At 30.4% G+C, this 11,275-nt stretch overlaps 1 long non-coding RNA gene across 1 annotated transcript in view; it reads left to right on the top strand.

Moving 5' to 3' along the window:
• Positions 1-3,951: 3,951 nt before the first annotated feature.
• Positions 3,952-11,275, top strand: part of LOC107443648 (uncharacterized) — a 49,720-nt gene continuing 42,396 nt past the window's right edge. The window contains exon 1 of the long non-coding RNA XR_001584012.5: positions 3,952-4,315. This is a non-coding gene — a long non-coding RNA (uncharacterized LOC107443648). The remainder of the gene's footprint in view (positions 4,316-11,275) is intronic.

The raw sequence follows: 11,275 nt of genomic DNA, 5'->3' as shown, positions 1-11,275 counted from the left end.
CTTTCACGATGCTCCTAAATGTGGTAAAAGGTGAGTTCAGAGAGCAAAATAACTTTTATGAATTCTGTATTTTTAATTAATATAAACGGTAAAACTTTGCCAGAATAGGAATTTTGGCGTTATGATTTTGCCATTACAAGACAATTGTCTCCGCAATCGGAAGACACAATTGTCTCGTAGAACCTAAAGACTGTTCTTTGAAAGCTGTGCCGTCTTATGAAATAATGCCTTTTAGTAAAGAATATACTTTTATAACTTTTGATGGTTTGTAACAGTTATTAGTGACTTTTAGGTTTGTCCATTTTTAGTCGGTGTCTCCTATGCTAATTATGAAAATGGCACAATTAATTTTAGTAATTTTTTGTCAGCGAAAAAATTTCGTCAAATTGGTGATTTTTTAAAAAAAGATTTAAGTTTTTATGATCTAAGTTCATACATTTTATCAACTTTATAATTATAATATATACAAATATAAAATTGAACTATAGCTGAAAGTTTAAGACACTTAAATTGTGGCTTTTGTACTTGCACCATATTCGATTTATACTGGCACCTTATCAAGATTTATATTAAGCATCATATGAGGTAGTAATGGAAAATTGTTTCAGTTCAGGCAGTAAGGTTTAAAAGAGTTGTTGCTTTTTCCCATATTCTCATATTTTTTTTATTTAAAAAAATGGTAAAACATTATTCTCTTTATTTAAAGAAAATTAAATAAGTACTTTATTAAATAAATCAGTGCTTTATGCATTTTCACTTTAACGGGCTTATTTTGTCCTCATTATAACAATAACCTATTACGGTACATTGGAAAAATGTTAGTGTTTAGAATACGGGGCAATTGTACACCGAGCAATGATTTTTAACCTTGAGAATACATCATAGTGTAAGGAATACCAAGCAATGGTACTTAAAAGTTTGGGGAATACCGTATAAATAGATATAAATCGAGCAATGGCACATACTCTTGTTATTATCCCTATGAATTTAATTATTATTAATAGTAAATGGCTATAATTAATGATGAGCTAAATTACTTTTAATCCGTTTTCCATGCATTGATGTTTTCTATATTATGACCTTAATCCTTAAGAAAAAAAGGACAAAATTAATGAATATATAAGGCTTATCCTAACTACTAATATTATAAAAGAATGACTTAGCATAAATTGTTATGTTGTATTATATTTCGCGTATAAATTAAATTATGAGATTTGTTTCGAAGCCTAACTAGTTTGAATCGCCATATACCATTAAGTGAGTCTTTCACCGTTTCAAAGGGAACAATTTTCTTCTACCTCTTTAATTTGTAACGCCTGAATCGGGACTCCATTCTTGCCATGAGGGCCTCCAGGCACACCCTTAATATTTCGTTCATGAATTTGTCACAGCGCCAAAAATCATTTTTTTAAAATCTGGCAAAGTTGTCCCAGTTTACTGTACCTTTACTTTTTTAATTTGTCTTGTTTTAGATTTGGCGAAACTTGTACATATATCGATACACTATTGATGTGTGTTACGTATATTTGAGGTATGATTTCTTAAGCCGCCAAACAATAAGCGCTAATCGTTGTTTCTACGTAGTTTTTCAGGTTGAACGCTTTATGAAAAAAAAAACAAATAATAATAAGGAAAATTCGTTTGCTGAATTTTAAATAGTATCGCTGCATCCTAATTAAATTTATTTATAAACTATCTCTTAGCAGATTTCAATCCATTATTTTACTGTAATAATCCATCTCATTATAACTATCTGACGTTTTTGCTTTCGAGAGCTTTTCAAAAATCAGCTTAAAAACACTTTTCGTTTCTTGAACCTCAGGAAATTCCTTCAACTTTGATCGCTCACTTTGACAAGTAACAGGTAATTCAATGTCAACTAAATCACACCAACAACTACCATCAGATTCAGATTGTTGCCAAAGATTCCGCGTATCATTCTTTTGCTCGGCTTCATCAAAATTTGTTTCTTTTTCATTAATTGACGAATGTATTGTCGGTAAGACGGAACCCAGACGCTCTCTGAAAGCTGGACAATTTTCCTCACCATATCTCTCCAATGGTTTTTTCATTAAGGAATCTCGGTGACTTTCTGTCTTTTCAGATGGGGTTCTGTACCTGTACTCTTCCTCAAAGGCATCATCAAGATATTCACCTGGATCTTTAAAAGTGCTCTCATATTTCCTGTAGACATTTGACAAATTTTTCTCACTATCCTTTGCTTGATTATGTAAAGAATCATTCAAGTCCATGTTGGTTTGGGAGATACTGACCTCAGAAGAGTTATCATCTGGAAGTGGTACAACTAGAAATTTGCGAATGTTAGGAGAATAAATACCTTTTATGAAAGCTGCGCTGAATTTCAAAACTTCCTCGTCTGTTTTCTTGCTGGAAGTTACGATGTAAAACTTTTTAATGCGTTTCAAAAGCTCAGGGTTCGACAATTCGGCAGGATTAGTTGTTGAAAATGTTACGTTTTCTGTTTTTATTTCCTCTTCCTTGGTATTTGTTTTTTCTTGTTTATCAATGGAAATACCGGGATCAATTGGATTTGTACTGAGATTTACTGGAGGCATGAAATAACGGTATCTGTGCTCTTTTTTCTCAGAGACTATCTCTTTATTTGGCTTTGCCTCATTTAATGGTTTGTCTATCACTGGACAGCAAAATTGGCCGTTTTCGCATTCAAGAAATCGATCAATAAATTTTCGATGAAACCAATCAAAAATCATATTCGGATACTACAGTTTGATTCAGAAAGGAAAATTAAAATTTAAATTTAGCAATCTCAAAGATAAAGACAATTTGAATAGTTGATTGCTAATCGAAGAATTTCATTCACGAGCAAAAAAATACATAAGTTTAGAAATAGTTTTTGTGTGACTTTATACTTACGCCTATCCCAAAATTTGACTGGGATCTGGGAGAGAAATCAGTTATTCATACATATTTTTAATAAATAATGAATATATATTTTTTAAGCAGCTTTTCTTTTTTAGTTCAGTTTTTTGCATAAACGAATTACATTGTAAATAAATGAGTTTCATGTTTTTAACTTGTTTTGATATTTTGTCCCGGATCTTATTGTATTTACAGCTTTCCGTGATTATAATTTATTATTTTGATCGAGTTTTTACCATTCCGAAAAGCTAATTTTTTTTCTATTATTGAGTTATTTAAATATCCAAAGTCTATTCTTAAGTTTATGTATTACAATTGTATGTAACTTCACACCTCAATCCAATCAATAATCCAATGTGTAAGTAAAAAGTACACTTGGAGTCTATCATATTGGAATGAGAGGTAGGTCGAATGTTTATATAAGTTTAGTCATCTACCTTGTCGTCTAATCCCCGTACCATATTCGTCATTAGCTTTGTAATTTTACTTTACTTTATCACCAAGCTAATATGACGCAATGAATTTTTCTCCTCCTCCCCGCATGCTTGGAATTCTAAAATAAACTAAGATTACAATGGAAACTCACCAGTTAGCTATAGAAATAAACTTATTCTCCTACGAGTATACAACAATAAACGGTCATGTCCATGACAATTAGGTGAAACAGCAGGGGAACTCATAAACATCGCCAGTGATTTTAATTATTTTCTTTAAAAAAATTTTGTTCTTTTAAGCGTAAAAGGTAATAAAATATCAGTTTCATTTCCAGACAGCATCTTTCTACCAAAAGCCATGAAGCTTAGAGATAGCGGGTTCGATTCCTTTCATAAATCTAAATGTAACTTACATTTTTCTTTGTTACGTCCTTTTGTAATCTATATTATTTACTAATCTCTATAGAGAAAGAATGCTGGATTGTTGATAAGAAGCAATCTGAACGGCGTAACTTACCAAACTGTCTTCTTCATCCTGCGATTAAGATAAGGTATTACATTTGCATGAATCCTTTGCACTTATGCTTATAAAACCTCGTCAAATTAAAGGACAAATAGCGCCAAATAGAGAAGCGACAGCACAAGGACAGAGCTATATGATTATGTCGGAATACGTACCCGCTACCTATTAGCTTTAGAATATTTTGCGGAAGAACAATACCCCTCGGACATGTAGGTTTCTACATGCTTTGTAGCAGTAGGCAGCCAGGAGCTTTTTGAATAAACAAACTACATTCATTAGTTTTATGTGTTTAAAATTTTCATAGATTTATTGTAGTTTTCTAGCCCACTGAACAGTTTTTTTGCTGGTAATAGGTTAAAATATTAATAAAATGTGTTAGCAATGGTTTATGTTTGGCGACTTAAGCGAAAATTTATTTTAAAACTGGACTTATAACACTATCTTCAAAAGAATTATGGTATGTCATTAAACATTTCTTATACGTTTATTTAATCATCGATATTATTATTTATTTAAAATTTGATATTGACTTGTGATATTAGATGTTTTATTTTGATTCAGATTAGTTTGATTTAATTGTCGTTAATAATAATATCTAATTTTGAAATTATCAGAAAAAGTTTCGTCGTAAAATGTTAGAATAAAAAATTGCTGTAAAGCAAGAGATAAAATTATTCGTATAAGTAATTTTAATTGTTAAAAAAATAAAACAAATATATCATGTTCCTGGCGTATAAAAAATATTTCACGCATAATTCTAGAACATAACTAATACGTCGTATACAACTCGATAGTTAATACATTCTTGGTCGTTTAAGAATTTCATGCTATTGAAAATTAAATCGAAAGTTGGTGTTATGGTTTTATAGTTATATGTGATATTAAATGTATTTATATGCATGTTTAAGATGTCTTTCTAGATAACTGAAAAATATATCATAGAGACATTAGTCTTCCATGTTATTGTGAGTGTGTGTCGATTTAATAAGTGTTTACACTAAAAACATTTTGTAGATCTCATAATAGCTTTTGATGTTGTATGTAGAACAGAGTGTAGAGTATGATTATTTTAAAACTTGAACTATTCACTTATTTTAGTTTAGTATTCAATTATTTATATTTGATGGTGATATATGAAAATTGTTTTTCATAATTACTTAGAAATTATAATGAAATATGTTATAGATTAGTATAAATTTTGCGAAATTGCACGTTTGGAAAATTCCACAGCTTTAATACATGTTCTTGAAATCTTATTTGCATTACCGTGTTTTGTAAAATGTTCTCCGAAATTTAAATTTCTTTTTAAAACTTTGGCAGTTTTGCAGTTCTCAATTACGATATTGTTTGTTAAAATTCAAAAATCTCAACTACTTTAACTAACTGAATGATTGGCTGATTTGTAATGGTAATCATAGTTTCAGTACTGCCTAAAGAAAACTCGATTTGTTTTCAATATATTTCCGTGCAAATGCGCTAGCTTTCGTGTGTGCTTTTCTTTACATTTTAAACCTTTTAAATTTTGGCAAAGTTGAATATTCATTTTCAACATCCACTTTAATGCAAAATCTATTTTATATAAGATATTATAAAATAATATTTTGATATATTCAGATATGTTCGTATGTCACCCACCAAACATTGGCAGAAATTTCCAAAAATCCCAATATAAAATATCTGGTATAGAAAATAGAATAAATCTTCCAAATGGTAACCTTAAATTACTTCCACTAATAGCATTATTGTACCTACAAAAAATATTGAGAAATACAGGGGTTGTGTTTATTTTTTAATTAAGTTTATATTAGAGAGGAGACGGTACCCGTCTACTGATGAAAAATTTCGGGTGAGCTCGGATTTTTGATAAAAATTTCATAAACTTTCTTACAACTTTTAAACAAACATTTATTAAGCATAAAAAATTTTAAATTTATAAGGTATAAACATTTACAGCGATCTGCTTTTTCTGCTCACGGCTTTTCCTTTGTGAGGTTAACACTAGTTGTCAAATCTATTTATTTTGCTTTATATTTTCATCAGTTTTTGTCATCTCGGAATTTTAGTTGGTTCCATTTTTCTCTTCGCTTTTCTTTCTCAGGTTGATAATACAAACGTTTTTAATTTACTAATTTCCTTGTCTAGACATCGAAGGCCGAGTAACCAGATCGCAAAATTTGGTCTTTATCCAACGTATTTCTTGGGCTCGGATTAAAATTCTTCAGGCTCGGACCTCCTAAAACGAGCTCGAGTTCATCTTTAGTATCCAGCCGGTATAATTATTGAAACACATTTTTCATGTCAGTTTAAATTTATTGGTTATTATTAAATTCATTACTATGAATGCATGCTGTGTGTGCATGCTTTAACTGTGTTTTAATGAATCTTATTATCCTTTGATAATATAAACTAATTCTTATTTAAACAATGTTGAACTTCAACAGAATCTGTGTCTTAATATAAATATTTATATAAATTTTTACGCTTTAGTACTTTTTGCAAGCTTGAGCTTTTTATACTATTATTAACCTTAACTATTTGAAGCTTAGCAATGAAATAAATTGGATTCTTTGTAAATTTTCGATTCACTATATTACATTACATTAATTCCATACCCTTTACTGCGAGGATAAATTTTTCAAAACCATGATATAAGTTTTAAATTTAGTGAAATAACGTGCATTAAATTAAACCGTCCAAGAGAATTACAGCATTTAACCTTCAAAGGGTGGTATAAAATTTGATATAAGCATTTTCCATGGTTTTCGCCTAATCCTCAAAGGAAATTTAATAGCAGAAATGTTTACAATTGATATTAAATGGGGAAGTATATTTGAGGAATTATTTCAATAAATTCATTTTTATGGTTTTCCTTAATTTAAAATGAGTTGGTGAAAAAGTTTCTTTCGTTTTGAAAATATATTATAAGAAATGCACTAGAAAATACGTTGAAATATAAACCTGTAATTTCTGATTAATTTCTATCTAAAAATGTTAGAGGAAATGATTTGAGATGCTTAAAGGAAAATTTTATTTGAAAGTTTTTTTAGGTAGAGACCTTTATGTATTTTTGGACACTTCAGCGGTTGCAAATCGATCGAAAAGTGAGGAAAAAGCAAAAACGCTATTGAAATCTACAAATTAATGGTGAAGTAGGGATGAAAAATAGCAAAACCAGTTTGATTGCCCGATGAAACTTCGGAGGGAAACCGATGAAATCACCTTTCAACGCTTCTGTGACTCTTCCGGCAATCAAACAGGTTTTTGTTTTCAGCCATGATTCCTCAATAGTGATTTGTTTGATTTCGATACCGTTTGTGTGCTTTTCTCGCAGAAATATGATTTTTCGACTTTTTTTTCCTCTTTTTTTTAACCATTTAGTTTTTTTTAATGTTTAAAGATTTTTTTTAATGTGAAAATGATCAAATGGATTATAATTATATTCAGAAATGAACAAAATCAAAATTTTTACACCATATTTTAAAATTAATTTAACGATTTCTCGTTGTTGCTAAGTGCTGTTGCTCTGTCAATTCCTTAGCTAGACACATGCATTGCAATTTTTATTGTTTATTAACCCTAGATAACTAAACATTCGTCTGATAGACTACCGAGCCCTGCCGGTTTTGACTGTTCGAGTTGTACCAATTATTTTCACACTAGATCATTCACAATACCTAACCAGTAAAATGAGTTAATTGAAGGTGGTTATTACTGCTGTGCTCTTGATACTTTTTGAGATTTGTTGCAATCGTTGTCTAACAGTCAAATATTTTGTTGCAACATGCAGAAGTTTGCGCCAATTCCATAATTGGCCACTGTGTGCATTTTTGCGTTTTCCTGCCTTTTATCGCAAACGCAGAATTTGTACTTTCTTTCCATCTAATCAGTCGCCTATCATACAAATGCTACTGTTGTAGCAGGGCTGTTTGGGGAAAGCACATTTTCAATATTTGCCACGAGTGCAAACGATAATTCTTACCATATTTCTATTTTTTTAATGGAAGTCTTAAAGTTGAGTTAATTTACTTGAAATAAATTGAGGAAATATATAAATATACTTGTTTCTAATTCCTAGTCTTTCAATCGAATGATTAGTTACAAACTAACACTGATTTAAATTTAGTTATCTAGAGTTAAGCATATATTTCCGAATTATTTGCCACTTTTAAAATTGTTTAAAATGCTCCGCGTTGTTTGTAACATAATAATATGATCAATTAATGTAAATACAGAGTGATTTTAAAAATATAAAATTTTGTCCATTTATCATTAGATTCCATTTTTCACATGAAATATTATGAAGAAGTGCTGTTTATATGAAGTATTTATGAATCTCAAATTATAAAGTTACAATTTTTTGGTTTAAAAAAAACTGTTTAAAATTTTTTTAAATTTTTTCATGCAAGCAATATATCAAATATTGCATTATCACTTTCAATCACGATCAAAGATTCAAATTTGTGATATTTTTAGACAGTGGGGAAAAAAGTAAGCAAGTACAATCAAATGTCGGAATTCAATCGCTAATTATTGTGATGTGCCGCGCCAATACTTGTGCTATTTTTCTTTTTGTATTAGTGCCAAATTTTATACACATATATATCAATATCTCAATGTGATAGTTTTAAGAACAATCTTTACTGTTCGATATCTATGTTGTCGTGTGATATATTATAAAGCTTAAATGTTACAAAATGACTGTCCGTATGCAAATTATTTTGTATTGTATTTGTAAGCTTAAATGTTAAAATCGTTGTACTTGTTCTATTTTTGTTAGAAATAAACTGCTTCAGCATATTCATCAATTGTTATTGTTTTTATAAGATTTTTTTTTAATTTTTTACTGTGCTCATTGAAACACACTATTGTTGGTATGGAAAAATATTTTGCTTTGGATAAACTGATGGCATGGCGAATTTATAACTTATAAAACCCAGATTTTAAAATGAGGGACCAGATTCCACAATGATCCGGGGAACAATAAAGGTAGGTCGGGATAGTAGGCTGGGCCCATGTCCGAGAGTTCGTGGGTTCGAACCCCGCCGCCCAAAGACTCCCCGTGTAGTAAAGTGACTGATGCACGTTAAATCTGTTGAGTTGCAAAACTGCGCCACTGGAAAACAAGAACTATCGCACCCCCTCTGCCTAAACAGACATAAGTCAACAACATCAACAATAAAGGTGAACAATTCATACAGGTGTTCCCAAATGGTGTTCCGTGGAGCACTCGGGTTCCGTGAAAGGCTCACAGAGTACCCGCGAGTTTAAATATTTGAAACTAGTAATGATTTTTGTAACGTGTCATAATTATAATATCCTAACCATAAATCATCATTTATTTGATATTTTGATTATTTTTATGAAATTATTTAAGTAAAATATCAATAAAAAAAGAAATAAAATCTTTTTAAAAAATATTGATTTCAATAACAGTATATTGAATAAATAATGAAAAGAATATGCATTTATAAATGATTACGCCATTTTTTTCGCTCGAACTTTGAAACTCAAAGTAGACCATATCCTATTATGTTGTTCCGATAACCATTCTCAATGTTAATAGATTCTTTTTTGAAAACTATAATTTGGCTTATTTTATTCAATTTCAGCTTATGAATACAACAAAAACAAAATCAGAGCCTCGATGCCACTTTAGATCATCAAATCCAACTGTTTGTCATAAAATTTATAATTTTATAACCAAAAATGATTAATGAAAAAAATTATTCATACGAAATATCAAAATAATAAATCTCCTTTCGTTGATTGGTATATTTACAACTACAACCGGACCTCTATTGAACGAAGTCGCTGAATCCCAATAATAAGTTCGTTATATGGAAAATTCATTACATAGAACATCAACTTTTGAAATATTTAAATACAAAAAAGGTTTTTAATTCTTAAGCTCTAGTCATAATTGAAATAGCAATTGATACACCTTTATCTTGTAAGCTAGTATCTACTATTTATTTTGTAAATCTTTACCATAAAATAAATCTGCATGGAAAGCAAGAATAGAGCCTAACATTATCCAGTGTTACACTATCATGCCACATACATTTTCAACTAAAAGAAAAGCTAGATTTATTGTAAAAGTAATTTTAAACATAGATAACCACATACGTTCTTAAGTTTAATTGCTACTGATAAAATCCTTTAATGTTGTCTGAGTTTTTCGTTTGAAATGCAAACAAAAAGGGAAAGTGATTTTACTGCTTTCTCTAAAAGTAAGTGACTTCAAAAATCAATTTCCTTCATTAAATGGTTTAACAAGTTTGAAATGTTCTAAAATATTTTGAGAAATAGGGAAAGTGGATCTCAAAGAAAGGTTCGTTAAATAGAAAATTCACTTCGCTATTTGGAAGTTATTTTACAAAGAAATTTCTAAAATGTTCTTGGCTCCTCGAAAAAAATCGCAATACAGAGAAATTCGCAAAATGGAAGTTCGTTAAATAGAAGTCCGAGGTACTAATTTTATCCATAAATTTGGGGCTCTGCCAAAGGATGAGATTCCTTAGCCGGAAAAAATGGGAAACGCTGGAAAAATAGATTTTATTTTATCTTCTTTGAAGCAAGTAATAATAATAAGAAGAACCTGCACCTTCCAGTGGATTTTTTCTTTTCTTTATGGGTATTTACGGGAATGAGTTCGCAATGCTTGTTAAAGCTGGCAGAGATTTGGATCAGTTCCTCATCGTTACCTCTGAAGACGCAAATGCAATTACCAAGCGCAAACTATTATTTTTCAATTCCAGATCTCAAATGCCCTAGAAGCCTCTAATTCGCAATTGCCAGACTAAGGTACAGGACACTTCAAGCCCACTGATATCTCCATGCAAGACCATTCTACCCTATACTCCAGATTCTACACTATATGCAGACATTGCCCCCAAACCCAATTTCAACTGTCAGGCCATTCTAGCTGCATTTTTTAAATTCGGATCATCACCAGAGGACATCCTATGCTGTCCAGAACTCGCAAAACTCATCCTCCAGACTTTTGGAAATATTTACTACTGAAATAGATAAGACAACTCTTTCTTTGCCGACGTCACTTTAGAGTTTGGTTCTTCAACATCATTAATGTCTCTCCGATGATATTTTAGAGTCTTAAGCTTATCCAGTTAAAAACAATGGCTCGGTAAGAAAGTGACCATAGATTGCCATAGAATGAGCTTAACACAACTCGAAACACCATTTTCAAGATTACTACTCGTGAAATTACTTATACTCTTTTTTTTTCTTCCTTATTTTGTATTAATTTAAGTCAAAATAAGTGAAAATTATTGTATTTAGCATTTTAAAAATTTATAGTTATGAAATGCAGCATTAAATACCAGTGTCTGTTTCTGCGGTAAAGGTAAAATCCTCTAAATCCGGCTCACTTCCAAACAATAATTTCTCATATTTCCAG

This window comes from Parasteatoda tepidariorum, chromosome 2 (assembly GCF_982258835.1).
Source record: "Parasteatoda tepidariorum strain Cologne lab strain chromosome 2, Ptep-v5.0, whole genome shotgun sequence".
Classification (NCBI taxonomy): domain Eukaryota; kingdom Metazoa; phylum Arthropoda; class Arachnida; order Araneae; family Theridiidae; genus Parasteatoda; species Parasteatoda tepidariorum.
The sequence above is the reverse complement of the archived record's forward strand: the minus strand, read 5'-3'. Positions and strand labels throughout refer to the sequence as shown.